Below are 26,959 nucleotides of genomic sequence, written 5' to 3'. Positions count from 1 at the left end.
AAACAGACTTCTCAGATATCATAAGCTACGAACAAGTTCTCCTAAAGCAAGCTCTCAAAGGTGAGTGAGCTACACCCCAGAGTAAACATTAGTCAATATTGATGCGCTTTACTAATTTTGTCGTGGGTAGCATGGTTTAAATCTAAAATGACCAAAATTCAGCCGGGTAATCAATAATATAGTGAGGAGGAATCTCCTCCATCGCAGAGTTACCCTCAAATTGTGCCTATACAACCTTGTTTGTATGAACGAAGGCACCACTGTCTTGAGCCATCAAAACCCAATGTGATGGGTTTGAAAAAAAGCCTGATAACAGTCTACTCAATAAAACAGCGTGTAGTGTATCCCGCTTACCTATCCGTCGGTTCCTCGAGACTTCGCTGAGTCTAGGGGGAGGCACCGAACCGGATAGACAGCGTCTATAAATACACATCAGACCCGAGTGAGATGGAGTAATCACTCGTCACTCGTATTAAAAATAAGTACGCACCTTATAGCTGGTACGGTTTCCTGTTGTCATGATTGTTATCCACCAAAATACCCAAAAACAATAACTTGTATCGTGTCTAAGAAAACGCCAATGTAAATGACTAAAAATGACATCATAAACATGGCATGGGTAGTTTCGTTACCCGTGTGCCAAAAGCCTCTGGGGCTAAGAGTAAGCCGTATGAACGATAAAAACTCACCCTCCACATGGTGACATCTGAAACTCCCTGGGGTGAGTCCGTGACAAATATCCAGAGTGGTATCGTGCCAAGCATCCTGCTTCGAGTCTTATGAACTGCCGATATGGATGAATACAGAATGACGTCATAAACATGGCGTCTGTTGTTCAATTTCTTATGAACTGCCAATGTGTAAGACTACACGATGCTAACCAACTCCTCCAAACACTGACACACTCTGTTTTCTTCTGCAGATTTTATTGTTGTTATATCAGAAGGTTTTTAATCCTGCTCCTTAAGATCACCCCAGTTTTTAGACACCTCACAGTACTTTTATTGCTACAGATCCTACCATTCCCGAGGTATGCTTGGGTGTCACTACTTTCTTAAACATGTGCTTTGGTGTAGGCAAACACTATAAGTCATTCCTAACACCCCTGCTAATCCATCTGGCCAACCCAAAGTTTTATTGGGTTTCATTTTTTGGGCAGCTTTAGGCCTGCATGTAGTATTTAACATTCAACTATTGCACTGTATTTTACTCAGGTTAGTCCGTTCTCGTGTTATTCATTTTGATATGAAGGATGGCTTTGCTACTTTTTGGGTGGTCACTGTTTTTAACTTGACACTTTGCCATTTTGTCGTCTTGCCTGCTGTAGAATATGCGTGATATGTTTGGAAATTTAGTATTTTGCACAAGCCTTCTTTTACTCATTATTATGTACATGATTTTATACCTGTCCCGGGGTGACCGGGGACACGAGGGGTGGGCTGCCCTCCTCAGGGGGAACCTGTGCGGTAGCGGAAGGAGAGGCGGAGACCCTGAATAAAGTTCTTAAGGATGGCTTTATTTGAGGTTAAGTCTTCCGGCTCCTACTGGTGATACGTTCTCTGGCGAACGCTGCAGGGTCGTAAGCTGGCTGGTGATGAGGGTCCAGGATGGCTCTTGCTTCCGTTCCCCACGTCGACCACTCGGGCTCCGCATAGGAGGAAAGAAGACAGGAGAGTATCAGTGCTTGAGACACTGCTGTTTTCTAAGGGACCGGGAGTGAGGGAAACCAGAGGTAGGTGATATTCACACACTCTTAGGAGTAGGTAAGTGCTCGTGAGAGGGAGGGGTCGGGGTAGCTTGATTACTCCTGTGCACTTCACTCGGTGTTGGTAGGGACTTGACCTCCCATCCACCCTGCCATACGCCCCCGTATCTGCTGTAGCCACGTTCCTCCCGTGGGACCGTGGCGGGGCGGGTCGCAGATCCGGTGGCCTCCTGGCTTCTCCGGCACCTCTGTTCTCCGGGGTTGAACGTCCTCTTCCTCCTCTTTACTACGTCTCGCTCTCCTCTCCTCTCCTGGGCTCGCAGCTCAGGAAACGCCGTCCGACGCTTCCTGGTTCCGGGTCCCTTTTGACCTCGACGCGTCAGTCCCTGGGGGCGTGGTCTCTCTTCTCGGGTCCGGATCCTTAAAGGTGTAGGCGTCCTCTTCGTCAGCGGTCGGCCACCAATAACCCGGGTCTCCTGCTTGCCAGTCGGCTTCGGCTTCCGGTTCCTGAGGCTGGGGAGAAGAAACGGAGGTGGGTGAAAACGCGGGGCCGGACCACCAGTCGGTGGTCAGGCCCCCTTCCAGGGTCCCCCCTGACCCCACCCCGTCACACTCCTCCACCCCTGGACTCTCCCGATCGGGGAGAGGAAACACACGGGAAAGGAAGTCCGCGTTCCCATTGTCCTTCCCTTTCCTATGAACCACTGTAAAGGAATAGGACTGCAGGGAAAGGAACCACCGGAGCACTCTGGGATTGTGTCCACTGTTCTGGTGCATCCACCTCAATGGGGCATGGTCGGTATGGAGAATGAATGGCTGTCCCTCCAAGTAATACCGCAGCTTCTCTACTGCCCACTTGATGGCCAAACCCTCTCGTTCTATAGTGGAATACCGGGCCTCCCTCGGGAAGAGCTTCCGACTGATGTATAATAGGGGATGTTCCACACTATCTGGGCCTGTCTGGGATAGGACCGCCCCCACCCCCAAATTGGAAGCGTCCGTGGCTAGTACAAAAGGTTGGGAGAAGTTGGGGACGCCAAAACAGGGGCAGTGGTCATCGAGACCTTCAGGTGGTTGAAGGCCTCGAGGGCACCCTGAGAGGGCTGTTGCAATTCCCTTGGCCTCACGTCTTTCCTCAACAGATCCGTCAGGGGTGAGGCTACTGCGGCGAAGTTCGGTATAAACCGCCTGTAGTACCCTATTAAGCCTAAAAAGGCCCGTAGTTCCTTTTTTGTGGAGGGAAAGGGAACTGCGGTAATGGCTTTCACCTTCTCTGTTTGGGGGGCTATGTGTCCCTCCCCCAGCACATACCCCAGGTAGTTCACTTTCGAAAACGCAGCCCGTGACTTTTTGGCGTTGAAGTGCAGGCCCGCCTGGCGAAGAGCATTCAGGATGGTCCGTAGATGCAGTAGGTGTTCGCCCCAACTCCTGCTGAAAATGACGATGTCATCTAGATAGGCCGAACTAAAGGAGAGAAAAGGCCGTAATACGTGGTTCATGAGGCGCTGGAAGGTAGCCGGTGCCCCATGGAGTCCGAAGGGAAGGACGGTGAACTCATAGAGGCCTTCATCCGTCACGAAGGCGGTTTTATTTCGGTCTTCCTCACGAAGCGGCACCTGCCAATATCCCTTCGTCAGGTCAAGGGTGGTGATGAACTTAGCGTCGCCGATCTTTTCTATCAGTTCGTCCACCCAGGGAATCGGGAACGTATCAAAGGTGAAAATTGCGTTCAGCGCGCGGAAGTCCATACAAAACCTTTTGGACCCGTCCGGTTTCGGGATCATCACAATCGGTGACGACCATTCGCTGTTCGAGGGTCTGATCACCCCCAGGTCTAACATCTCCCTGACCTCCTTCTGCATGGCTGCCCGACGTGCCGCGGGGATCCGGTAGGGCCTCTGTTTTACCACCTTACCCTCAGGTGTGTTGATGTGATGTTCCACGAGACGAGTGTGTCCGGGTAGATCGGAGAAGATGCTGGCATACGGTTGTAGGACTCCTTGCAGGGCCTCATCCTCAGTAGGGGTCAGGTCGGGACTCACCACGTGTTTACTTACGGTGGAAGGGGCTTCTGGTCTAGGAGAGGCACTGTTGACGCCGTGAGGGGAAGGGCCCAACCACTCCTTCAAGAGGTTGGTGTGGTAGCTTTGGGTTTTCCGCGCTGACATGCGTAGCCGGTAGGTGGTGTCCCCAATGGTATCCACGACCTGATATGGCCCCTGCCATTCGTTCTTGTTTTTGTCTCCTACGGAAGGGAGTAGTACCAGGGCCCACTTCCCTACGGCGAGGCGCCTCAGTCGCTTTCCTTGGTCGTACCGTTTCTTCTGTGTTGCCTGTTTCCCTTCCACGTTGGACTAGGCCAGGTTCCTCAACTTACCCAGCTTCCCTTTCAACTGTTTAGTATAGTCCAAAACGGTTTTCTGGTCATATATCTCCTCGTTTTCCCACAGGTCTTTTGTGATGTCTAACAGGGAGCGGGGCAAGCGTCCGTATAATAGTTCGAAGGACGAGCACCCCAGGCTACTTTGCTTTTGCGCTCGCAGTACGTACAAGGCCAAGGGCAACAATCGGTCACATTCAGGACCTTCGGATGTCAGCATCTTCTTGAGTACCGCCTTCAGAGACTGGTTATATCTCTCGACCAATCCGTCGGTCTTGGGATGGTAGACTGAGGTACGGAGGTGTTAGATGTTCAACGTCTTACAGATCTCTTTCATCAGTCTGGACGTAAACAGAGTCCCTTGGTCCGTCAACACCTCCTTAGGGAACCCTACTCTTGCAAACAGCTCCACAAAACGATCTGAGATGGCCGCTGTGGTGGGGGCCCTCAATGGAAACGCCTCAATGAACCGGGTGGCGTAGTCCACCAGAACCAACGCATATACATGTCCTTTGGCGGTTCTGGGCAAAGGGCCAATCAAATCCATCCCCACATGTTCAAACGGGACTCCAATGATGGGCAAAGGATATAAGGGGGCTGCACTCGGGCGTTGCGTGTTCCTTCATTGGCAGACTTCACACCTGGCACAGTACTCCTGTACTTCTTTATAGATGCCCGGCCAGAAGAAACTCCTCAGGATGACGTCCGTGGTTTTTTCCTTTCCTGCGTGACCGGCAGTGAGGTGTGTATGCGCGTAGAAAAGAACCTGATCCCTAAAGGACTTTGGCACCACCAGTTGTAGTGGGCTGTTTTTCTGGGCTAGTCGGTACAAGAGCCCGTTCTTAATATAAAACGCCGGGTAAACCATGGTTTGGGCTCCCTGTTGGGCGTGTGCTGTTTCCCAGGCGTTGAACAGAGTTTGGTCCTCTGTCTGTGCAAACCTGAAGCTCTGGTCCGTAACCCACGGTTCCGGGGTAAGATAAGCTGGACGGGGTCGGTTATTGTTCTGGGGGGGCTTCTTCAGCAAGTCTCTAAACAGGGAAAGGAATTGGGGATTGTTGACACCCAAAATGACGTCTTCGAGCAAGGTATCCACCACCCCAACTCGAACGGTACAGGGCCCTCTAGTTTTGTGCTTCAGGGTGATAGAGGCCAAAGGGTAGGACTTCACGTCCCCATGGACGCATCTTATGTGGACTAGGGTCCTTGGTACGTACTGGGTCGGGGACACATAGCGTTTCTGCACTACTGACTGACGACAGCCGGAATCAAGGAGTACCCTAACCTGATAGCCATTCATCCCCATACTTACATAAAAGGATGCACCCATTTCGGCGGAGTACAGGACGGTCCGGGGCAGATACCCCACTTCCATGGGTTCTTCGGGGGGGGGTCGTTTTCTAGGACACATCCGTGCGATGTGTCCCCAGTCCCCACACTCATAGCATTGTGGTCCTCGCCCCATGGGGGAAACCAATCCCGGTGGTTTGGGGCGTTGTGGTTCCAGGAGGGGTTTGGGTTTTCTGTCCGGTTTGACGGGTATGGTAGGTTTAGAGGTCTTCTCACTGTCCCAGGGGAGGGCCTTCGGTTGGGCTCTCGCGAAATTGGCCGCCATCTCGATAGCCTGCTTGATTCCTAGGCCTGAATGTTGCCTTAACCACCTTTGGCTGGCGTAGGGGAAGGCGTCCATGAACTGTTCTAAATAGACTTTTTGTAGGATCTCTTCTTTGGAGCAGGCGTACGGGGTCAGCCACTTGTCGGCCATCATTTTGAGTCGGAAGTATAAGGTTTTAGGGTTCTCCCCAGGGAGGCCTCTCTCCTTCCGGAACCGGACTCTATATGCTTCTTGGTCCAAGCCTAAGTGGTCCAGGATCACTCCCTTAATGGTGGCATATGGAGTGTTGCCCAAGGGGTTGGCCGCTTGATAGGCGGATTGGGCCTCTCCGGTGAGTAACGGGGCGAGGAAGAAGGGCCACTTCTCTTCGGGCCATCCTAGGGCTCGAGCGGCTCTCTCAAAGTTCCTCAAGAAGGCGTCGGGGTCTTCCCCTGGGAGGTATTTCTGGAGTGATATGCCAGAGGGGTGAGGGGTGTGCACACGAATGTCCCCTAGGGGGGTCGCTGTTGGAGGCAGCACATTCTTACGGCTTTCTATTTGGGCGGTGAAGGTGGCCTTAAAGAGCTCCCGGTCGGCCTGTGCCGACGAGAGCTGCCGTTCTACCGCCCACTCCAGTTTCTCCTGTCCTTTGATCATGTGCTGTATTAGGGCGTCCATCTCGGGGTTACAGACGGACTGTTCTTCAGATCCCACTTCTGACACCAATTGTCCCGGGGTGACCGGGGACAAGAGGGGTGGGCTGCCCTCCTCAGGGGGAACCTGTGCGGTAGTGGAAGGAGAGGCGGAGACCCTGAATAAAGTTCTTAAGGATGGCTTTATTTGAGTGTAAGTCTTCCGGCTCCTACTGGTGATACGTTCTCTGGCGAACGCTGCAGGGTCGTAAGCTGGCTGGCGATGAGGGTCCAGGATGGCTCTTGCTTCCGTTCCCCACGTCGACCACTCGGGCTCCGCATAGGAGGAAAGAAGACAGGAGAGTATCAGTGCTTGAGACACTGCTGTTTTCTAAGGGACCGGGCGTGAGGGAAACCAGAGGTAGGTGATATTCACACACTCTTAGGAGTAGGTAAGTGCTCGTGAGAGGGAGGGGTCGGGGTCGCTTGATTACTCCTGTGCACTTCACTCGGTGTTGGTAGGGACTTGACCTCCCATCCACCCTGCCATACGCCCCCGTACCTGCTGTAGGCACGTTCCTCCCATGGGACCATGGCGGGGCGGGTCGCAGATCCGGTGGCCTCCTGGCTTCTCCGGCACCTCTGTACTCCGGGGTTGAACGTCCTCTTCCTCCTCTTTACTACGTCTCGCTCTCCTCTCCTCTCCTGGGCTCGCAGCTCGGGAAACGCCGTCCGACGCTTCCTAGTTCCGGGTCCCTTTTGACCTCGACGCGTCAGTCCCTGGGGGCATGGTCTCTCTTCTCGGGTCCGGATCCTTAAAGGTGTAGACGTCCTCTTCGTCCGCGGTCGGCCACCAATAACCCTGGTCTCCTGCTTGCCAGTCGGCTTCGGCTTCCGGTTCCTGAGGCTGGGGAGAAGAAACGGAGGTGGGTGAAAACGAGGGGCCGGACCACCAGTCGGTGGTCAGGCCCCCTTCCAGGGTCCCCCCTGACCCCACCCCGTCACAATACTATATAATTTTATACTGATTTTTATGTGTCCATGTTTTTATGGGTTGATTTTATGGACCGGAAAAAGCTTTGATTGATTGGTATAGTGTTACACCAAGCAACATTGACAGTACTCTGCTAACAATAAAAAACATGACTTTTCAATGCAGGACATGTACATTGGTAAACTTTGCAATAGGATGGGAGGTGATTGTTGCCATGAGATCTGTATTTTCGACTCGTGTTTTGCCATAGACAGAGAGCTGATGCCCTCCACCTATACCCAGGAAGCAACGGTGGCAGTGAAATAATGCATTGGTGCACACACTTTTTCATCATTATGAATGGCAAAGTGCCTCCAACTGGACTTAAGAATGGCTCTATGCCATCTTTCCGTACCTTCATTCCTTTGTTGAACCCACTGTTGGCAGCAATAATTGTAGTCGCTTCTGAACTTACACGTCAACATATCACGTTATTTGACCCAGGATAAATTAAGATATAATAACAATTTCATAGCCTGGCCCCCTATGTCCGCAATAGTTATTTAGTTCTGCTGACATACTAATTATTTCATTCTGCCAACAAATACTAATTCACTTCATTGACATCCTGAGTAGAAATGTATATTTGCTCACCATAATAGTGCGTCTCAGTGCCATCAATCCTAATGAAACCAATTTATATTTTTTACAAGTTGTCCTGCTCCTTAAGTGAGTTGTGACTAATTGTTTGGCAATAGATGTGAATGATACCTGTGCAATAGGTTGTACGATGTTTTCTTCGATTAAGAGACAAATCTTCACAGCATGTCAACCTTTTTTTAAAGAGTGAAGACATGCTTCTCTCTTCATAGTCTTTAGCCCATGTTTTCCCCTACTAATCCGTTGTTGATTTTGTTTTAACCTATGCTTTTTATTTTGGTCACTAATTGTCATTCCCTCTGTGAAGATGAGTTTGGTGACCCCATCCTCAGCCTACATTTTGCTTCTGCAGATGGCCTCCCACCAGATCTCCTTTGTCTTCACCCCTCTTTTGAGTAGCTTGGCTCAGCCTGTCAAAACCTGCCAATCAGGAGTGGCTGCCAGGAGGCTGGATGTTTGCACATCAGAAAAGAAAGGTATATAAGTTATATTTGCTTTATTATTTATAATAAATCTAACAATGGCAAGTTGTTGGATTTCTCATAACTATTCTTTGAAGTATTTACGTTATCAGTTAGCTCACTCCTGTCAATAGTTATACTTTATTAAAGTATTCCCATGTTAGTTTATGGAGCTAATGCACTACAATTGGGAAAAATTAAATTGGCAGTTTTCCTCACCAGGGCATATAAAACATCTTTTAGACAGCGGCGGTCGGTAGGGGAGTACCTGCCGGGGCGGTGACGTGGAGAGGGGGAGGGGCAGGGTGGGGGTTTTTGTGTTTGTGTTAGGCGCTTCACTAAGAGCGTAGCGCTCTGCTGTTCTGCCACATCGCAGCGCTCTGCCCTCACGCTTGTGCATTGCTAAGTTTTACTTTATATGTCCTGTGCTGCATTCATTGCGTAACGCTGTGCTGGCTTTGAGCATTTATTCATTTGTGCCTCCCAATTTTAATAGCGCTATACTGGTCGCTATTTTGGATCGATAAATTACTTTGTGCCTGACCTGTCCTATTTTCGCTTCCCTTTTTGCTGCCATCTTCTTGTTGTTGTGCCTGATAGCCCGTCCCCCCACCCCGCTCCCGCCTCCCAGCTGCCCCTCCCTCGCACTGGTATTTATCTTCATGACGTAGCTGGAAGCGCTGTGACCGTCCTGACTACAATCAGAAACGGTCGCTCCCCACGCTTCCCTGTCCTTTGGGTATCTTAGCGCTCTAATTTGACCGCATTTTGTGCTTGTGTTAGGCGCTTCACTAAGAGCGTAGCGCTCTACTTTGATTGCATTTTGTGTTTGTGTTAGGCGCTTCTTTAAGAGCGTAGCGCTCTGCTGTTCTGCCACATCGCAGCGCTCTGCCCTCACGCTTGTGCATTGCTAAGTTGTACTTTATATGTCCTGTGCTGCATTCATTGCGTAACGCTGTGCTGGCTTTGAGCATTTATTCATTTGTGCCTCCCAATTTTAATAGCGCTATACTGGTCGCTATTTTGGATCGATAAATTACTTTGTGCCTGACCTGTCCTATTTTCGCTTCCCTTTTTGCTGCCATCTTGTTGTTGTTGTGCATGATAGCCCGTCCCCCCACCCCGCTCCCGCCTCCCAGTTGCCCCTCCCTCGCTCCGCCCCTCCCACCATCCACATATGACAGGCGTATTTGCGCGCAGGGTTCACGCGCAGTGGTCGCGCCCCATGCGCGCCGAAGGTGCGCCAAAGGTAAGCCCGTCTACGCCCGTCCGCGCCTGGACTGCGCCCAGCGCCAGTCCCCCTGGTCCCCGCTGCACCCAACCCACTAGATTCACATATGATGCCGCAACTCTCCTCGCCCTCAACGCCGGACGCACACCACAATGCTGCAAAGCCACCCCAGGATGTACCCACGCCCCATTCGCCTGCCTCTCCTGCAAGTTCAACTGCTTCAGGACCCTCTCCAAATCCACTTCATCCATACACAGCTCCGACTCTAACCACCTGAAGTGCATCCTGCTTAACACCCGCTCGGTCCACAGACACGCAACTGAACTCTGGGACCTACTTGACACTGCGTCACCGGACATCGCCTTCCTTACAGAAACATGGATGAACACATCATCAGCACCCGACATCGCCATAGCCATACCGGATGCTTACAAGATTATCCGAAAAGACCGCACCAATCAAACAGGAGGAGGCATCGCCATCATCCATAGGAATACCATCAAAATCACGACCAGCTCCGACGACAATCTTGCAACCGCCGAACATCTCCACTTTCAGATCCACACCGACCCTAGGACCACACTTAGAGGCACCCTCATCTACAGGCCTCCAGGAACTCGCACTCAATTCAGCGATGACATCACTGAATTCGTCAGCCCACATGCCCTCGCCTCCGAGAACTACATTCTTTTAGGAGACCTCAACTACCACCTTGAAAACAAACACGACAGCAACACCTCCACCCTTCTGGACAACCTGGCCAATCTCGGACTCAAACAACTTGTTGACACCCCCACCCATGTAGCTGGACACACGCTCGACCCTATCTTCACCTCCAGCAAGCACATTTCCTTCGATCGCACCACAGCTCTCCATTGGACGGACCACAGCTGTGTTCACTTCAGGTACAAAACCACCCTGACCCACAACCGCCCACAACCTATTCCTTGGAGAAACTGGAACAAAATCACCTCCGACCAACTCCTCACATCACTCAGCCAAAACCCTCCCACCCTCTCATTGGACCCAAACCAAGCGGCCACCAATCTCAAGCAATGGATCACCCACAGTGCTGACGAATTAGCACCCCTGAAAAAGCACCAGATCAAATCAGCCAGCAAAAAGGCTTCCTGGTTCAATGATGACCTTAAAAAATCCAAGAAGCTATGCCGCGCCCTGGAGAAAACATGGAGAAATAACCCAACCACCGACAACATGGCCACCCTCAAGGCAGCCACCCGCAAACACCACCAACTGATTCGATCCGACAAGAAATCAGCATTCAAGGATCGTCTCGACAACAACACCCACAACAGCAAGGAACTTTTCAACATCGTCAAAGAATTCACCAACCCCTCCGCAGCATCTAACGACATCACTCCCTCCCAAGACCTCTGCGATGCGTTATCCTCCTTCTTCTACAACAAAATTGCCGACATCCACAACAGCTTCGAGAACACTCCCAGCGATCAACCCTCCCCACACCCGTCAGATCCTACTCCGCCAACTAACAACCTTAGCGCCTGGAACCCAATCACCACTGAAGACACCATCCGCCTAATGAACTCAATCCACTCTGGCTCGCCAACCGACCCCTGCCCCCCCACATCTTCAACAAAGCTGACTCCATCATCGCACCCCATCTCCGTGATGTCATCAACTACTCGTTCAACTCTGCCACCTTCCCAGAAAGCTGGAAACACGCCGAACTCAGCGCCCTCTTGAAGAAACCCACAGCAGACCCTTCTGAACTTAAAAACTACCGACCCATATCCCTCCTCCCTTTCCCCGCTAAAGTCATTGAGAAAGCCGTCAACAGCCAGCTCGCCGCCTTCCTTGAATCCAAGAACTCCCTCGATCCATCTCAATCCAGATTTTGAGCCAAACACAGCACCGAAACAGCCCTCATTGCAGCGACAGACGACATCCGAACACTACTGGATAACAGAGAAACAGCGGCACTCATTCTACTCGACCTCTCAGCCGCTTTCGACACAGTCTGCCACAGCACCCTTATACAACGCCTCAGCAACATCGGCATACAAGGAAAAGCCTTGGACTGGATCATCTCGTTCCTCGCCGGGAGAACTCAAAGAGTCCGACTTCCCCCATTCAACTCAGAGGCCACTGAAGTCATCTGTGGAGTACCACAAGGATCATCACTGAGTCCCACCCTCTTCAACTTTTACATGAGCCCAATCGCATCCATCGTGCGCCAACACAACCTCAACATCATCTCTTACGCCGACGACACCCAATTAATCCTTTCCCTCACCAAAGACCCTAACACCGCCAAAACCAATCTTCACGAAGGCATGAAAGAAGTAGCCGAATGGATGAAACATAGCCGCCTAAAACTCAACTCAGACAAAACGGAGGTGCTCATCCTAGGATCTTCCCCCTCTGCCTGGGACGACTCTTGGTGGCCTTCCACTCTGGGCACAGCACCCACGCCCACAGACCACGCACGTAACCTTGGCTTCATCCTAGACTCCTCTCTCTCGATGTCCAGACAAGTCAACGCAGTCTCATCCTCCTGCTTCAACGTACTTCGCATTCTCAAAAAGATCTTCCACTGGATCCCCTCGAAACAAGAAAGACTGTCACCCACTCACTGGTCACGAGTCGACTGGATTATGGTAACACACTATACGCCGGAATCACAGCAAAATTACAGAAAAAACTCCAACGCATCCAAAACGCATCAGCGAGACTCATATTGGACATCCCTCGCCAAGATCACATCACCGGACACCTAAAAGACCTCCACTGGCTTCCCGTCAACAAAAGAATCACGTTCCGTCTTCTCACCCACGCACACAAGGCCCTCTACAATCTAGGACCCGAATGCCTCAACACTCGACTGTCCTTCTACAAACCCAACCGCCAACTAAGATCGTCCAATCAAGCCCTCGCCGCAGTCCTGCGCATCCGAAAATCCACCATGGGTGGCAGATCCTTCTCCTTCCTGGCTGCCAAGACCTGGAACTCACTCCCCACTCACATCCGCCTTACTCAAAACCACATCTCCTTCAGAAAAGAACTTAAAACCTGGCTATTCGACAAATAATGAACCCCTACCCCAAGCGCCTTGAGACCCTCTGGGTGAGTAGTGCGCTATATAAATGCCCGAACTTGAACTTGAACTTGGGTTAGTAATGTATGGATAATGGAGGTTTTCAGGTAAGTAAACATTTTAATAAATCAAACGAATTTCGTTGCGCGCACTGCATTGCATTTGGGGATGCAGTGTGCGCAACGAAATTTGTTTGATTTATTTACCATGAATATCACTGGAGGGATGAGTTCTGGGGACGGGGCACCAATTGACACAATTCTTATTCACAGGATTGGTTGGTGTGGAGGATCCTGCCAGATGTTAATTGTTGATGAGGCTGCAAGAGTGCGTCCTCATCTAGGATTGGCTGGAGGAGCTCTTGTCAGTTGCCTACTGCTGTGAGGTCATATGCATATGCACATTGAATGTAGCTCAGTGCTAGAGGTGGGGACCGGTAAACTCCGCCATGTGGTGGTTGTAGAGTTTTTGCCAAACTCCATGCTCCAAGTGGAGCCTGGAGTGACCAAATTCTATGAACTCTGCCATCTGGAGAATAAAATAGATTTAAATTAATCACACAGATGACAAATAAGACTATTAGTTACAAAGCTCATTGGGCATGAGTTGGGAGAGTGAGGATGCACAGATGGGTATCCCTCAATCTAAGCTATTTACCTCGCTTCTTATGCTTCCCTGGAGCAGATCTCTCTCCAGGGGGAAATTTTATTGTCAGTGGTGGTGGATGGGCTGGGGAGGAGTGGTTGAAAGTGGTAACATCTCCTAAGCCACTGCTTTGGTCCCCTCCAGTCAGTACTGATGGATCCGTGGAGTGGAGGCAGGTCAAGGCTATCAGCAGCAAATGGCAGTTGCCGCTCTGTAAGTTGGATTTCTTTACCAATAACACCAACGGCCCACTCAATATACCCATCCACAGTCAAGTTTTTAATAGGGGCCGTGTTAGATACCACCAGCTCGCATTTTCCCATGTAGGCGATGGAACCTCCTTGCAGTGGTAGGCCAGACAGGGGTCCTTGTAATGCAGATCCCGCCAAACTGTGAGCACAATTGCTTCCCGAAAATCAGCCTTGACAGGCGAGAAGGAGAAAGGATCTTCAAAAGGTGTGAAAGATAAGAATAAAATGGTACATCAAGACTGATTTTCATATGGCCATGTCTGAACTGGGGTGGCTTGGTGAGCCAAATAATGATGGATTAAACCTAGATCTGTGACTGGGGGTGAAAGTTTTGCCATTGTGCAACATTACGCCCATCATCTTGTGTGTTTTAAAGATAAGAATAAAGCCAGCTGGATAACAAATCTCCCTTCTCCCTGTGCATGTGCAGGTGATAAACTTGAATCAAGCTCGAGGCTGAGGGACAGAGCCACAAGAAGGGGCACAGCCAGGCCTCCTCTGGGCTCTGACGGGATGCAGACGGGCCTGCTCTTGGACCAGGCGCTACCAGAGTGCGGCCTGTGTGCAGGGTTGTTACTGGTTCTAAATTACACTATGAGGCAGATGTTGGCTCCTCCCTGGCTCTGAGAATTATGGGACTTGAAGTCCCCCAGCAGAGTCTTAGCGTCCTGAGCAGCAGGGATGTTGCTGGCACTAAATAGTGTAATGAGGCTGAAGGCTCCTTCTTATCACTGTTACTTATGAGGCTTGAAGTCCCCCCGGAGAGTCAAATGAGAATGCCAGATATGTTTTCGAGGTTACACCAGAATTTGGTAAATACTACTGTATCTTCAAACTTGCTCACATTGATGACATATGGGTTGGGTAGGTGCCACTTTCTGTTGAGTCGGGTGTCCTGCTTTACAAGAAGTAAAAAGAAAACAAGCAGATGGCAAGCAAAAAACAATAAAACTGAATTAGAATCACTGGGATAGTGGCAATCAATCCAGGCAGGCAGAAGCAGACACTATTGACTATGAAACATCTGAATAAAAAAATCGCTGCCTCATGCACATCATGCACCTCACGTAATGCAAACAACTTTTTTGAGTTTGAAGTGCATCCTTGCACTGATTTTATGAATTGAGGTACCAACAGAGTAGTTCAACATTCTATGAGCCCACAACTAGTATGAAACTGGTCCTGGGTTGCATTTGTTCCGTGGCAGTTTGGACTGGAGGGTTCTGTTTTGGACTGATTTGCATATAGCTGGGTCCAAACTGAGGTGGCATGGTGTGCAAAATAACGATTGACCATGATGCAGCCTGTGTAATTGCATGTGGTTAAGATTAATTCAAGTATCCCATCCAAAAATGTTTTGTATGGTTCAGTTTGTCGCCCTATGTACAACGAGTATGCCCAGACCTGTGGCCCATGCACACTGTGTCACTGGAAAGAAACTATACCCAGCTGAGCTCATAACTGGGGCGTAACCAGTTCTGGGTTGTTTGTATTCCAGTTGAGTGTGGACCTGGATTGGCAGTTCAGCCTGGACGGTTTTGCTTGGAGCAGAGTGAAGACCGATTTGCATATAGCTAGGTCCAAACTGAGGTGCCATGGTGTGCAACATAACAATGGACTGTGATGCAGCCCCAAGTAAATGTCCAGTGGCTGAGATTTTTCAAGCATTCCATCCATCATTTTTTTTGTACACTTTGGCTTATCCTCTACTAAACAGCATGGGTAGAAAAAAACAATGAGTAAATTCTCTATTTATCACAAAACGCGTTTCAAAACTTTTTTCATGAAGCGAAATGCTATACGAAATGCATGTTTCTTCTAACCAAATGTGTGTGCTACCAAAATTTATTTGTGAGAAGAACGTCTAACATAAGTATTGTGTGCTAAAAAATATCTCAAAAAATATCATTCTATTGGAGTTAAGAATATGTAATCTAGCCCCAGTGGCACAGAACGTTTGAAAACAACATTTTTGGCACAAATGTTGTGTTAGAAGCTATTTGTGTCCATGATATTATGACTTACAGTCCATTAATTAATTGATTAATTAATTTAAAAACGGAATCAATAGAGGGGGCGGACTTGGGTGAGGACTGGAGAGATGCAGAAGTTGCCTCCAAAGTCATGACTTTCTAAGTAGGTGGGTGTGTTTATAATATTGCCAAAATAATCTGTATCTGGTTCCACCGCATCGCAACTAAAGAAAAACTCTAAATAGCTCCTTTTCTCCCGTCGCTTCTCTTTAGTGAATTTCTTTTAACAGCTGAAGGTCTATCCCCTTTAAGACATCGCAATCCCTATAAAAAATCGTAATCAAGTGGGTCACACGCAGAAAGGTAAATCACGGTTATTGATAGTCACTTGTCAAACAAGTCGCCATTATCTGTTCTGCAATTTGCGTCGCGTGAACTGCAGATGGAAACGTTAGCCTACCAGCGATTTTCCCTTGACAGACACGATTCGCAGCCCTGTAGCCTACATTTCGGTGATGCGTTTACTATAAACAAAGCTATTATAAGTGACACTGGGAACAAAGAATAAAAGTTAGTGACATCCTATTATGGCAGACAGCTGTCACAGAAGGAAGTTGCGAAGGGAAAGTAGGTTGCTGAGAAGCAAAATGACAAGTTGCTGCACATTACCGAAAAGCTCCAGCAGCAGCAAACCAGTCGGTTTTATTGTAATAGTTCATTTTAATATGCTGTGCGCACAACCCAGGGGTAGTATTACCTGATGCTGATGTCTAATTAACTGAGGATATTGCGGCAAATCAAAACAGCTAAGCAACAAAAGAATACGTTCTTGGTCACATTACTGTATAATGTCTTTCAACGTGTAGATTTTATTTGAAACTGAAATCATTTGCATTGATTGCAGTTGACTTTAGGTTTCTTGGAAGAAAACGTCGCTCTTCGTGAAGCTCACAGATGCACAGTAAAGTCGGTGTGTTGGAAGTTGTTTTTTGTTTCTTTCTTCATTATTTGTTGTACAGTAGAGAAAGTGACGGTGCTCTGCTGGGAATGGCGCTTTCTACAGGGTCACCCCCAGACCTTTTGCGTTCCTCCTCCCCTTCATGCTGAATTCCTTTTTTGTTGGCTTTAGGACTCTTCTAACCAGTGCCAAAGTTCATATCCTCGGTACTTAAACAGGGTAACAGTGGCTTATCCACATTTGGAATATTTAATGTACCTATAAGTTCCTGGTAAGGTGCACTACAAGTGCCTAGGGCCTGTAAATTAAATGCTACTGGTGGGTGTGCCGAATGCAAAAAGAACAATTGATGGACAGAATGCAGAACAATGTCAAACATTCTCCCCAGTACAGAGATCTGGGCCTAAATCCATCGTTGTTTGCTCACCATGCCTATCCAGTTTGGACCCAGCCATATGCAAATCAGTCTTGACCCTGCACCGAGTGAGAACAGTCAAGTCCGAACTGCCAGGCCAGGTCCTCCCTGGACAGGAAACAAGCATCCTAGGACTGGTTTCAGTCTTTCAGCCCTCATCAGCCAGCATAGCTGATGCAGCACTGATTTGACAGTCATTCTGTAGCCCCGTAAATATGGCTCAGGCCTAACACTGCAGAGCCTGTTTGTGCGGTTTTAAACTGCTAATACAACCTGGCAAGTTAACATACTTGCCAGTATTAAAACTTGCCTTTTATTACATATAAGTCACCCAAAGCATGAATATGACACTTTACAATGCACGCATTACAACGTGTGTCATTACAATGCATTTTTTAGATCACAAAATCCATTACAATGCATGTTGTTACAACGCATGTCGTTACAACGCATAATCCATTACAATACAATTACTATTCCAGCTCCACTGGGGCGTTACTTCGGGGACTGCGTTGTAGTGGATTATGCGATGTAATGACATGAGTTGTAATGGATTTTGCAATGTACAAAATGTGTTGTAATGACACGCGTTGTAACGCATTAGTTTTAAACAATGTTTCCCTCCAAAGCGTAGGCCCTAGGCAGCTATAGGGACAGGTTGCAATGCATTTAAAAGGTAGGATATGTACTTTTGAGTTTTACATGTCCTGGTAGCAAAACATTGGTACATTTGTCTTTCACTACCGCAAGATCTATCTCTTTCATAAGTTAACACTGGGATTGCCTTAAAAAATCTTTGAAGTGTAATTTCTAATTGGTTAAAGAGAGATATTTGGAGTTTGGTGTCTTTGGACTCACGATTTAAAATCTCAACGTATTAGGTCTGAAAATTCCACTTTTAGAAATTTAGCATATTCTTACTGTAATCTTTCTGTGCCCCGGTCTGTCTCTGAATGTATGTCTAGGTTGGGTGACAGCTGGGCTATGTGTATTGTCTATGAACAGTCATACAAAGGGAGCTAGGGTGTGAAATTTGCCTCCTGAAGGCCCATCACCAGGCTGATGGGCTTTCCTGAGGTAGATTGTGAGGGAGGAGCTGGCACTTGCACGTGAATAGGGCTGTGCCTGTCCCCACACAAAGAGCTGCATACCCCCTCTGGTGAGTCTGGAGCCAGGGCAGGAAAGATAGGGACCTTGGTATCTTCTAAAGCAACTCTGATGTCTCCATCCACTACAAAGGCACAACTGGGTATGAGTACTGGAACCCTGAAACCACCAAATCAGATCTTTGCTGGAACCAAGGGCATTCTGCCAGGGAGAAAAGCTGCCGTTCTGCTTTGCTACCTGCGTGGCTGTGTTGGCCTGCTGCCTGCTTATTGCTATGATAAAGGAGGGGCTGCCATTTTGCTTCTTGCTCTTCTGTGCTGGCATGCTGCCTGCTGCTCCTTTACTGGGAGTGAGTATTACTGGGCCAGTTCTCTACATCCTTTCAACCCAAGTTTCTCCAAGGGCTTGCCTCCTATTCTCTGAAGTCTCAGTGTCACAAAAGGCATATTGCAAGAGTCGCAGGTCCAGTCCTTCTCACGCAGTCAAGAGGGCAGCAGACAGCAGGTCAGCAAAGCAGCAGTGCATCTTTCTGCCAGAGTATCCACAGGTCCAGAACTGTACTGAAGAGTTGATGTCTGAGGTCCCCCTTTTATAGCCTGGTGCCCTAGTTCTGGAAGGTGGGAAAAGCTTCTTGGCAGTGTCTTTGATGTGCATGGCATTCGCTACCTCCCCTGTTCTAGGTCCAAACGGCTTGCAGTAACAATATGTGGATGTTAGGCGCTTTGTGTGAAGGCACAAAAGGGGGTGGTGATGGACGGAGCATCTGAACCAATCAAACACTCACACCCAGTCAACAGATCTGGGTTTAATCCATCACCGTTCTTTAGCCCACTCTGCCACCCCAGTTCAGACATGGCCATATGCAAATCAGTCTGACCCAGTGCCTCATGGGAACATTCCAGCCCGAACTGCCAAGCCATGTCTTCCCTGGACCGGAAATAAGCTTCCTTGGACTGGTTTCTGGCATTTCAGCCATCGTCAGCCAGGCTTGCTTGAATCCAGTGGCAAAGTGAGCAAGGGACTCACGTCTGACGATACCCTGCCAACTTATGGTGAACAAAGCGGTACAAAAGGGGGTGGTGAAGGACGGAGCATCTTAACCAATCAAACACTCACACCCAGTCAACAGATCTGGGTTCAATCCATCACCGTTCTTTAGCCCACTCTGCCACCCCAGTTCAGACATGGCCATATGCAAATCAGTCTGACCCTGTGCCTCATGGGAACAGTCCAGCCCGAACTGCCAAGCAATGCCTTCCCTGGACCGGAAACAAGCTTCCTAGGACCGGTTTCTGGCATTTCAGCTGTCTTCAGCCAGGCTTGCTTGAATCCAGTGGCAAATTGAGCAAGGGACTCATGTCTGAGCATACCCTGCCAACTTATGGCGAACAAAGAGGTACAAAAGGGGGTGGTGATGGAAGGAGCATCTGAACCAATCAAACACTCACACCCAGTCAACAGATCTGGGTTTAATCCATCACCGTTCCTTAGCCCACTCTACCACCCCAGTTCAGACATGGCCATATGCAAATCAGTCTGACCCTGAGATTGGCAACCTTGCTGTGAGTTTATTTGCGCTGTGAATCGTTGTGGGATTGGGGGTTGAATATCAAGTGAAGGCCAATAAACTGTTTTATGTGCATAGAACGTGCATTCTTTTTAAACATTGTTCGTGGTGACTAGGACCGCGTTATTAATTTGTGCGCATTTCTGTTCTTTTTAAACTGTTGCGGTGACCAAAGATCTCATTACTCTTACCAGTTTACCTTCCTTTGTGCTGGTCCCTGGTCCGCCACGGCTTGTGCCGTTTGTGCGGAGGGACAGGAAGCACTCGGCGCACTAGCAGCGTCATCAGAGCTGCCCTCCCCTCACCTACTTAAACTACCTCATAGCGCAGACGCGCGCAGCGAGATTGGCAAACTTGCTGTGAGTTTATTTGCGCTGTGAATCGTGTGGGATTGGGGGTTGAATATCAAGTGAAGGCCAATAAACTGTTTTATGTGCATAGAACGTGCATTCTTTTTAAACATTGTTCGTGGTGACTACGACCGCGTTATTAATTTGTGCGCACTTCTGTTCTTTTTAAACTGTTGCGATGACCAAAGATCGCATTACTCTTACCAGTTTACCTTCCTTTGTGCTGGTCCCTGGTCCGCCATGGCTTGTGCCGTTTGTGCGGAGGGACAGGAAGCACTCGGCGCACTAGCAGCGTCATCAGAGCTGCCCGCCCCTCACCAACTTAAACCACCTCATAGCATGGACACGCGCAGCGGTGCGCCCGCGGCGCACCAAAGGCAATCCCATCTGTGCCTGTCCGCGCCAGACCGCCGCCCGCCGCCCAAACCCCTGGCCGATTGTATTTTTCACGTCGCCTGAGTGGCTTGTATATTAATCGTAAGGAATTGCTTTCATTAAATCAAAAAATTTTATTAGAACCTCAGGCAGCTTGTTTAACAGACTCCCCTTTTAGGAATGACCTGGCTGCCTTGGTTGTCACCTCTCCCCCACGTAGGGTTGTGGAGGAAATTAAGCCCGATAATCCGCGGGAACCAAGCAATATCTGTATGAAGGTGGACGTCAAATTATTCACTGCTCTTTATCTTAACACAAGATCTATTCCTAAACATGCCTTAGAGCTCTGGTGTCTACTGGATAATCAGAAGCCAGATATTTGTTTCTTTACGGAAACATGGCTTCATAACCAGGCTTTTCCTGACATTGCCACGGCATTCCCCTGTGAATACCATCTAATTAGGCTTGATAGAGTGGGCAAACGAGGGGGAGGCCTCGCTGTTGCTGCGAAGGCCCCCTTAGAGATCACACGCATTGACTCGTTTTCATCTGACTCGCTTGAAATATTGATAATTGATTTAAAATATAACATGGTGGTGGTCGGTAGAGCAGCCCTGGTATATAGACCCCCGGGAGGCAAATCTGTATTCGTTAACAATCTGCTGGATATCCTAATCTCTCACGTGTTGGCCACAGATAATTTTATCTTACTTGGTGATTTTAACTACCATGTTGAGCTATCACACGATGTGGATTCCTGTAATTTAATTTCTACCTTAGAAACCATGGGATTAACTCAACGGGTTCAGGGCCCCACACATCAAGCTGGTCACTTACTGGACCTAGTGTTTTCCAATTTGACCGATTTACATTGTGACCCCCCCTTTGCAGATGATCTGGACGGATCATTTCCTAATAAATTTTAAAATTCCCATACCCTTTAGGCCACAGACTGCCACTCATAAAGAATCTAGGCTTATTCGACCGTGGCATAAAATGACACTTGAGGAGTTTAAGATGTACTTCAAGCCCCCGGACAATAATCTTAATGATGTTGGATCAATGGCTATGTTACTAGAAACGTCTATCAGAAACTCGCTTGATGAAATTATCCCGGAACGGGAAGTAAACTTAAAAAGAATTGCTTCACCCTGGTTCACCGAGACCTTGAAAAGAGAAAAAACTGATTGTAGGTCGGCGGAGAGACTATGGCGCAAGTCCAGAACGCCTGAAAACCGCTTGAAGTTTAAATCAATTCATCTTGCTTATACGAAACACATAAAGGCAGCAAAGTCTCTTTACATCACGCAAAGAATAAATGAGGCCTCCCAATCTAGTAAAGAATTGTACAATATAGTTAGGGAGTTCACTACTCCGCAGGTCGAGCAATCTGAATTTGCCCCCTCGCAAGAATGGGTGAGTTCACTGGCTTCTTACTTTTACAATAAGATCCAGTTAATATACTCCTCATTTCCCTCTTCACCTCAAAGGGCGGTTGCAAGCGAGGAGGCTCCCTTTAATTCTGGGCATACCCCTGAAATCATAGATCTTCAATCCATGACAGAATTGGAGCCTACTTCTCCAGCTGAAGTGCTATTGGCACTCAAGGAAGTTAAGTCAGGATCTCCCAATGATTCTCTGCTTCCTCGTAAGTGCAGTGAATTATTTCCATTGCTGGCTGATGGTCTGACTAGTTTTTTTAACGCTTCCTTTGTGAGTGCATCTTTCCCTAGTAGCTGGAAATTGGCGCAAGTCAGGCCAATTCTTAAAAAGCCTAATAGTGACCCTTCTATTTTGTCCAACTACAGACCTATTTCTTTATTACCTTATTTTGGCAAAGTTCTAGAATATTTGGTTAATAAACGTTTGTCTTCTTATGTTGAAACCCATTCACTTCTGGACCCGTCAAAATCAGGCTTCCGTGCGGCACACGGCACGGAGACCGCAATCATAGAAATAGTGGATAACATCTGACTCTCCTTGGATAGGGGCGAATCAGCCTTCTTGGTATTATTGGATCTTTCCGCTGCCTTCCACACCATCTCCCACAGCATTTTGAAACATCGGCTGTGGGAGGTTGGTGTCAGAGGCAATGCTTTGGCCTGATTCGCGGACTATCTCAGGGACCGTAACTCTTACATCAGGATGAACTCTTTTGCATCTGCCACTATTCCTCTTTCTGTGGGGGTCCCACAGGGTTCTATCCTCAGCCCTTTATTATTTAATCTCTATCTCCACCCTTTGGCCCTTATTATAAAATCCTATGGCTTCTCCACTGTGTCTTATGCAGACGATACGCAGGTATTTATCACCTGCAGATCTAATCTCCAGGAGACCTGCACCAGTTTTAAACAATGTATGACTCACATTAAAAACTGGATGAGTGAAAACAAACTTCAACTCAACTGCAGTAAGACCGAAATTCTACTATTTGGCAAGGCCAAGACCTACTGGTCTCAGGACTGGTGGCCTTCAGATTTAGGGCCTTGCCCTGAGCCTAAAGAAGCTGTAAGAGACTTAGAGATTATGCTTGATTGGGATCTCTCTATGAAGACTCACGTCAGCCATGTGGCCGGGACGTGTTTCGGCATTCTCCGACTATTGCGCAAAATTTTCAAATGGCTCCCAGTTGAAGCCAGAAAGCCCCTGGTTCAGGGATTGATTATCAGCAGGCTTGATTATGGTAATGCCTTGTCTGCCTCCATTAATGTGAACCTGCTGACCAAATTACAAACCATATAGAATGCGGCGGTAGGGTTAGTGCTGGGCCTGCCTCCCAGGTCCGCTTCCAAACCTACCCTTAAACAGCTGCACTGGCTTCCTGTGCGCCAAAGATGCCATTTCAAAATCCTGAGCTTAACTCATAAACTCCTTCATGGGATCGGCCCTTCCTACCTAAAAAAGAAATTAACCTGGTATAGCCCATCCAGAGCTCTCCGCTCTAGCTCTAGGTTCTTGTTGTCCCAGCCTAGAGTCCGATCAGCTAGGAATGGGTGCCGCTCTTTTTCATATGTGGCCCCCCAACTATGGAATAAGCTACCCACTCATATCCTGTCCCTTGCTAACCATCTGGAGTTTCGAAGGGGTCTAAAAACGTGGCTCTTCCCGAAATAAAGTCCCCTCACACTTGTTTCATTCCGGGGGGTGAATGCCTTTCTCTTGCAAAGCGCATTGAGACCTCTTTGGTGATAAGTGCGCTATATAAGAGCATTTGACATTGACATTGACATGGGAACAGTCTAGCCCGAACTGCCAAGCCATGCCTTCCCTGGACCGGAAACAAGCGTCCTAGGACCTGTTTCTGGCATTTCAGCCGTCTTCCGCCAGGCTTCCTTGAATCCAGTGGCAAAGTGAGCAAGGGACTCACGTCTAAGCATACCCTGCCAACTTATGGCAAACAAAGCGGTACAAAAGGGGGTGGTGATGGATGGAGCATCTAAACCAATCAAACACTCACACCCAGTCAACAGATCTTCCTAGGACCGGTTTCTGGCATTTCAGCCGTCTTCAGCCAGGCTTGCTTGAATCCAGTGTGTTAAGGCACAGCAATGCTATTCAGTTGCTAGTGGGGATATGCTAAGCTCCGCACACCCATTTTGCCAGCTGATGGCCCAAACTGGCACCCTAATCACACAATTTTGTGACTGTCTGGGAGGAATTCACAAAGTCAAACACTCAGTTACATCCAGTCATGTGACCAGAGACATGCTACAGGCACTAAATAGCTAAAGCAAGAAAATTCCAACTGTTTGAAGGTGGTTCATTAGGAGTTGCAGGCAGGGACCTACCTCTATCAAGAAAGCCGCCAATGCAATATAATGTCTCAAATCCCCTGGCTCAACCCTTGGTATCTGACTGTGAGCAGGCAGGCTTAACTTAGGAGACTGGTATGTAAAGCATTTAAACACACCAATACATTTAATAGGTAAGACACAACACACACTACGAATTCCAATCCAATTCATAAAAATTTGAAATATATCTATCATGAAAATAACACAATAATGACAAAAACACAGTATAGGGAACACTTTGTAGTGCTTAAAACATATAGCTCCAACTTGGGAAATCTGGTAAGGCTTGACCAGGACAAAATCAAAGTTTGAGGATGACTACAATGAAACGCTGGTCAGATATGCTAGGCAGGAGGCACCGGTAAAAATGTTACCTTCACACTTTTCTGGAGGATTTTCTTTAGACGTCGTGAGGTCCCCTCCAGCAGGCCAATTTCAATGCCACGTTGGATTGCTTCTCTTCGAGGCCCCGGTCAAATCCGTATCATGGCTGGGTCGCAGCTGAAGGTAGCTGGCTTTGACTCCAGACCAGTCCACTTATGGATGCTCGCTATGTGACATGCCTCATATGCAAAGAAGATTTATCTAGAGGCACAGATAAAAAGTACAGTTTCGGCAACTATACTATGCACCGTCATATGCAGAGGTGGCATCCACTGAATTACAGCATGGCAGAGATGCGTGACCTCCAAGACAACCCACCAACTCCTGTGGCCAGTAGATCGGCACAGGTAACTCTGTCGGGGCCAGAGGCACGGGAAACAGTGCCAAACATTCAAGAAAATTTTGTGCACATGAAGATAGTGTGTCTTTATTGTGGTAACTTACTCTCATGTGCAAATATGAGTATTAATTTGATAAACAGAGCATATGAAAACCACAAGTGCTCAAAACGCCCCCAAAAAAAAAAAAAATTGCTCCTCTTGAGCCCTTTCTAATACCTGTTTTTTGTTGTTTCCCCCCAAAAAACCCCAAAAAAACATAAAATTGTTCAAAAAATACAAAAAACCCAAAAAATGTTCAGAAAAAAATATATATATATAAAACAACAAAAACATAAAAAATTGCTAGAATGTTTAGCACTCTGGCAACCTCTATTTCTTTTGGTTCACTTCCCGGTTCGCTCCCCGGTACGCGAACCGGGAGCGAACCAAAAAAAAATTAAAAAAAAAGAAGAGTAAGTATAAGGGAAGTAAACAGAGAGTAATGTTAAAAGAAAGACAGCTATAGGGACTAAACCAGAGATACTGTTTAATAGATCTATTTACCGAAGAAAAGATGGAAGAGGGTATAATTGTGAAAAACAAAATAGATAAGGAAGTGAAAGAAAAAAAGGAGAGTAGAAGAATAACAAAGAAGAGTTTCTTAGAGAATGTGAGTGAATGTTCAAAATAAGATTAAAACATGTGGAATAACAGAGAGAAAAAACAGAAAGCAGAAAAGAAGAAGTAACAGAAAAGGAATAATTGAAACAGCAAAGAAATGTAAATAACATAGGGGCATATTATCAACATAGGCGATAAAAGTTTCGCAGCTTTTATCGGCAGAAATGTGTCGCTAAAGCCGCTTTTGCGTCAGAAAACTGCCGCTAAAGCCGCTTTTGCAGCAGTTTTCTGCTGATAAAAGCAGCAATAATTTTATTGGCTGTGTTCATAATATGCCCCTTAGTGTGTTTTAATTACAGAGAGAAAGCATAATGAACAAGTAGTGAAAGAGTGATCAGTCAGAGACACTAAGAGTAATAGAGACGGAGTGAGTGAACAAGAGTGAGGAACTATGAGAAGAGAGGGACTGAGAAAAGGAGTGGAAGGAGTAGAGTAAGTAAGTAATAGAGAAAGGAATGAGGGAAGTAGCAAAGGCAGGAAAGTGAGGGTTAAAGAAATGAAGCAGTGGAACTAATAGTAGTTAAATGTGATAGAAATGTAACGAAAAGAGTACAAAACATTTACCTTATAATTGTCGTTAACTTAGTCACTTGTTATTTTTATACTTTCAATCTGTGAAAGAGAGAACAAACATTTGAAAAATATTAAAACATGTATTCAAAAATTAGAAAAGACAAGGGAAAAGATTGAAGGACAAACAGTTTTTCAACAACTTTGACACTTACAGAAGCCTCTGCTTCTCCAGGCCCTCTACACAGTCCTAAAGATATACATTTTAAACTAACAGTATCTTGATGCAGATGAAGTGAGGCCTATCTTGGAACATGGTGCATCTTTTGCACTGCTGTTGTCTCACAAAAGGCACGCAATGGCAGCGCAAAAGAGGTGCACAATCATCATAAAACTGTTCCTAACATTTTAAATGATTGTTTCAGGATGGCAATAAGGTGTGTCCTATCCAGACGTTTGTTTCAGATGAGGCCTACTCAGGGTTGCAGATGAAATTTAGGCTTGTTGAAGAGTACAGAGGAGATAATACATGTGCAGGCCTACCAATAAAGTGAGTCATGTCCACTGCACTCTTGAACAAAGTTCAGACCTCCTCTGTTTCCCTAGACAGGCCTAAATTTCATCTGCACAATGTGATTCGTAATGTTAGGAAACACAGGTAATGTATTTGAAAAACGTGCAATTTCTTTTGCTCATTTCACAATCACATCACTTGTGTTTCCTTTGGTTAGGTATCTCATTGTGCAGATGTAGTCCAGCATATGAAAGAGTACGCAGAAGTGCAGCACTGCATGCAACAACTTTGACACTTACTGAAGCCTCAGCTTCTGCATGCCCCCTACACAGTCCTAATTATATTCATTTTAAACTGACGGTATCTTGCTGGAAATGAACTGAGGCCTATCTTGCAACATGGT

The sequence above is a fragment of the Lissotriton helveticus genome, chromosome 4_1 (assembly GCF_964261635.1).
Source record: "Lissotriton helveticus chromosome 4_1, aLisHel1.1, whole genome shotgun sequence".
NCBI lineage: Eukaryota > Metazoa > Chordata > Amphibia > Caudata > Salamandridae > Lissotriton > Lissotriton helveticus.
Note: the sequence above shows the minus strand (reverse complement) of the source record.